Genomic DNA, 6,000 nt, shown 5'->3' on the forward strand with positions numbered 1-6,000 from the left:
AAGAAATGCTGAAACGTTCCAATATGTTTGTAAATTAATTTTGGACTCAAGATGGTTGAGATTATTTTTGTTGATGATGTTTGGGTTGACTAAGGGAAGTTAAAAATGATCGGGTTTTTGTCATAGTTTGACCGAGTGTTCAAAACTTATTATTTATATTTTTTCCAAGACGTTCAGGAGTTGCATTCGTGCGGTGAACTTCAAACAAGTTGGATTTGGATTTGAAGAGGAAATAATAAGTTATGTTATTCGATCGTTGAATCTGGTATTCGAAATCGATTTGCGGATATTAGAGCTCAACCCATGCCTATATAGCTTAATATTGGAAAGAATGGATAAAGAAGCGGGAACTCCTTCATGAATGAAATTAGGTGGGTCATACCTTGAGGGGGTGAATTGAAGCCAAAAGGCTTCGGTTTTTACGAGGTGGTTCGTGAAGATGTATGACACGGTAAAACAATTGATATCATATGTCAAAGGAGTGAGTGTATGGCCAAAAATTGTGACTTGCGATATCAATGTGGCGAAACTCGTTATATATATATTTTGGTCAATCATTCGGTTAAAGTTGGCGAGCAATCCGATCTGAGACTAGAGCTTCGGTGCATGTGTTTATCTTCAACGGGGAGAGAACTTCTAGAATATTTGTGTTTAGCTATAAATGAGAACATTTGTTGTCTTTATGTGTGTGTTTTCTATGGTGTAATCAACCTGTCATACCCCCATCTTAGGCCTAGGAGTGTGATCACTAGTTGGTACCATATTTGTAAATAAATCAGAGTTACAGTTATTAGCGGAAGTCTTATAAAAACATAAGGATCGGACTTGTAAATATTTATATTACAAAAAGACGAGACGAAAGTCCCATTTAGTATTTACATGTTTATATGTTTTACAAAAGCATCATATTTTAATATGTTAAACAAAAATATCCGAGCCATCGGATTCTTGAGCTTCTTCACCTTCACAAGCTCTAATCTTGATTACCTGCAAAATGTTATAAAATACGTCAGCAACGAATGCTGGTGAATATGCTGACGCTAAAAATATATTCTTTACTTAATCACCCCTCGAGACCACGTAAGCCTCGGCCCATCTTGGCTTAAGAATAATTAAGTTAAACAATCATCATAAACTCGAGTCTCTACACTAGGTCACCTCAGCAAAACACCGCAGCGTTTCGACATAACTTAGGCACCATAAATATACACATGGTCAGTCTCACTCGGACGTAACTTAGGTCCGGCCCATCGTGGCTGGAGGTCGTGACCAAGCGTGGTGCGATGTGCCCACCGCATTCCACATATGTAAGGATCCAGACAAACGTATACCACAGCCTGAGGGCTAGGCTTATACTCTTATTTACAATGTTTTTAGAGACACTTAGTCTCATGTAAAGTTTTACACATAACACGTTTGTTTGTTTGAAAACAAGTTTGTAAAAGTGGGGCGTATTCACCTTTTCAATGGGATCGGTTTCCAACACTGTCCGTGAGTCTTTCCCCTCGCTATCTCACACCTATAGTACGAGTTTAACTTTTGTTAGTCGGATACACGATCCGGCTTAAGACCTTTAGTCTTATTTATCTCGATGAACCTCTAGTTCAATATCTCTTTTTACTTAAAAACCTTTAGTTAAAAAGTATACTCATTATACTTAAATAATATATTTTATAACAAAGAATAATCATACATATATATATATATACATATATATATATATTTCATTTTTCTTTTCTTTATTTTCTTTGTTATATATTTCTTTGTTTATCAAGAATAATTTTGACTTGGGGTATTAAACATTTATTTTATTATTATTTTATTCGGGCATTATGTCTACCTTTCTTGGCTCAATAAAGCCTACACACTCGGGCAGCACTTCGATGCCAATTTCTTTATCAACACACACTTGATCAATCCTTTGCTTGGACACACGAATCTACCACCAACACTTCGCGGCACATACTTCGAGATGATCGTCGGGACGTCACACCAATATTATCTCCTTGATTATAACAACATCGAGAGGTGGTACGATTATCGTGGTATATTGGTATTTTTGGGTGCGGAAATCGATATTCTTTACTTAATCACCCCTCGAGACCACGTAAGCCTCGGCCCATCTTGGCTTAAGAATAATTAAGTTAAACAATCATCATAAACTCGAGTCTCTACACTAGGTCACCTCAGCAAAACACCGCAGCGTTTCGACATAACTTAGGCACCATAAATATACACATGGTCAGTCTCACTCGGACGTAACTTAGGTCCGGCCCATCGTGGCTGGAGGTCGTGACCAAGCGTGGTGCGATGTGCCCACCGCATTCCACATATGTAAGGATCCAGACAAACGTATACCACAGCCTGAGGGCTAGGCTTATACTCTTATTTACAATGTTTTTAGAGACACTTAGTCTCATGTAAAGTTTTACACATAACACGTTTGTTTGTTTGAAAACAAGTTTGTAAAAGTGGGGCGTATTCACCTTTTCAATGGGATCGGTTTCCAACACTGTCCGTGAGTCTTTCCCCTCGCTATCTCGCACCTATAGTACGAGTTTAACTTTTGTTAGTCGGATACACGATCCGGCTTAAGACCTTTAGTCTTATTTATCTCGATGAACCTCTAGTTCAATATCTCTTTTTACTTAAAAACCTTTAGTTAAAAAGTATACTCATTATACTTAAATAATATATTTTATAACAAAGAATAATCATACATATATATATATACATATATATATATATATATTTCATTTTTCTTTTCTTTATTTTCTTTGTTATATATTTCTTTGTTTATCAAGAATAATTTTGACTTGGGGTATTAAACATTTATTTTATTATTATTTTATTCGGGCATTATGTCTACCTTTCTTGGCTCAATAAAGCCTACACACTCGGGCAGCACTTCTATGCCAATTTCTTTATCAACACACTCTTGATCAATCCTTTGCTTGGACACACGAATCTACCACCAACACTTCGCGGCACATACTTCGAGATGATCGTCGGGACGTCACACCAATATTATCTCCTTGATTATAACAACATCGAGAGGTGGTACGATTATCATGGTATATTGGTATTTTTGGGTGCGGAAATCGATATTTGTCGTGGCACGTTTTACGAAGATTTTTAGAGAGAGAGAGAGTATTGTTGAGAGAATGTTGAGAGAGAGATGAGAGCTGTGGTTTGATGTGCCTAATGAACAACCCATGGCTGCTATTTATAGACCCGATTTTGGATCCCATCGCTCTACGCGATGGGTCCCTTGGCAAGCCCATCGCGTAGCGCGATGTAGACTTGTTGAGTTAGAGGGTAGACTTGCCACGTGGCGACACGTGGCAGGCGCCGCGCCACGTGGCGACACGTGGCGAACGTGGTGACACGTGGCGGCAGACGATGCCACCGTGTGCCATGTGGCACACGTGTCACAACGTGTCAGACACCCCATCGCGATACGCGATGGAGGTCTCTTCTGATCCACCGCGTATCGCGTGGGTCAGGAAAACAGAATTTTCACTTTTGACCCTGGAGTTTGGAAATTGACAAAATTGGTCCCTTGACTTTGGAAACTTGATATTTTTGGCCCGAAATTTACGTGATGTTACATCCTCCCCACCTTGAAATAAATCTCTTCCTCGAGATTTGTTTTACGAGAATAAGTGGGGGTATTTCTTTCTCATTTCAGACTCGAGTTCACATGTATACTCGGGTCCTCTTCGTGAGTCCCATTTAACTTTTACAATTTTCAATGTTCGTCTTTTAAGTTTCTTTGTTTTCGAATCTTCTATTTGTATTGGTCTTTCAATGAATTTTAAGTTTTCGTTAATTTCTACATCTTTTAGTGGCATCGAAAGAGATTGGTCTGCTAGACATTTACGCAGATTCGAAATATGGAATACGTCGTGTATCCCTTGCATTTCCTCGGGCAGTTGCAAACGATATGCAACAGTGCCGATTCGTTCAAGTACCTCGAAGGGTCCAACGAATCGAGGACTTAGCTTTCCTTTCTTGCCGAAGAGAACTACGCCTTTCCATGGCGAGACCTATAATAGAACTTTGTTACCAACATTGAACTCCAACTGCTTACAACGGACATCGGCGTAACTCTTTTGGCGATCACGTGCCGTCTTAAGTCGTTTGTGGATTTGAAGAACTTTGTCGGTGGTTTCTTGGACTATTTCAGGTCCAGACAATTGATTATCTCCGGTTTCAGACCAGCAACGGGCGTTCTACATTTTTGACCATATAACGCTTCGAATGGTGCGGCTTGAATACTTGTGTGATAACTATTGTTATATGAAAATTCCATTAGGGGTAAGTGGTCATCCCAACTTCCACCTAAGTCTATTACACAAGCACGGAGCATATCTTCCAACGTTTGAATTGTCCTTTCGCTTTGCCCATCGGTTTGTGGATGATAAGCAGTGCTAAGGTTTATCTTTGTACCGAGTGCTTGTTGGAATCTTTTCCAGAAGTGAGACGTGAAACGACTGTCTTGATCAAAGATTATAGATGGCGATACTCCATGCAAAGCAACAATGTTGTTCACATAAATACGTGCCAATCTATCCATTGAGTACGACTCTTTGATTGGAACAAAGTGAGCGGATTTGGTTAATCTATCGACGATCACCCAAATGGCATTGTGTTGTCGAGTCGTCTTTGGGAGTTTGGTTATGAAATCCATGGTTATTAATTCCCACTTCCATACGGGAAGTTCGGGTTGCTGGAGCAATCCCGAAGGCTTTTGATGTTCAGCCTTGACTTTCAAACATGTTAGACATTTCGCAACGTGCGAAGCGATGTCCTTTTTCATCCCATTCCACCAGTAGTTTGGCTTGAGGTTTTGATACATTTTGTCACTACCGGGGTGCATCATGTACTTGGACTTATGGGCTTCGTTCATAATCTTTTCACGTAAGTCCCCAATGATTGGTACCCAAATTCAGTTTCCCATTCTAAGGATACCATCGTCACCTTTGACTAGCGAGTCAATGGTGCCGTTACGTTTTTCATCGTAGATTTTGTTTTCATTGATTGCTTGAGTTTGAGCAGATTTGATTTGGTCAATAAGATCGATTTGAAGTTCTAGCCTTAACGCTCGGACTCTTTTTGGCTTTTCGTGCTCTTTACGACTTAAGGCGTCAGCCACAACGTTGGCTTTACCTTCATGATAAACGATCTCACAGTCGTAGTCATTAAGAATTTCCATCCAGCGTCGTTGGCGCATATTAAGCTCTTTTTGATCGAAGATGTGTTTCAAGCTTTTATGATCAGTGTACACGATAAATCTTACTCCATAGAGATAGTGCCTCCATATCTTAAGTGCAAAGATTATGGCGCCTAACTCTAGACCATGAGTTGTATAATTCTTTTCGTGCACTTTGAGTTGACCAGAGGCGTAGGCGATTACTTTCTTTCGTTGCATTAGTACACATCCCAAGCCGGAATAAGATGCATCACTAAAGACAACAAAGTCTTCGGTACCTTCTGGCAAGGCCAGTATAGGAGCTTGGGTAAGCTTTTGTTTAAGTATATCGAACGCCTCTTGTTGCTTTATTCCCCATTCATACTTGGTATTCTTACGAGTCAAAGAAGTTAAGGGAATAGCGATTCGGGAAAAGATTTCAATGAACCTTCGATAGTAGCCGGCCAATCCTAAGAAACTTCGGATCTCGGTTGGTGACTTTGGAATCTCCCACTTAGGGATAGCTTCAATCTTAGCGGGGTCCACTTGAATACCGTTAACATTAATGATGTGACCAAGAAATTGTACCTCGTGCAACCAAAACTCACATTTCTAGAATTTAGCATACAACTTCTCGGTCATAAGGATTTCAAGTAAGGTTCGAAGATGATTTCATGATCATCCTTAGACTTAGAGTAAATAAGTATGTCGTCGATGAAGACGATAACAAATTTATCCAAGTAAGGCTTACCGATTCGATTCATCATGTCCATGAATACGGTTAGCGCATTAGTAAGTCCGAATGG

The sequence above is a fragment of the Bidens hawaiensis genome, unplaced genomic scaffold (genome assembly GCF_021521415.1).
Source record: "Bidens hawaiensis isolate Kalapana, Puna unplaced genomic scaffold, B.hawaiensis_p1.1 tig00012134_1, whole genome shotgun sequence".
NCBI lineage: Eukaryota > Viridiplantae > Streptophyta > Magnoliopsida > Asterales > Asteraceae > Bidens > Bidens hawaiensis.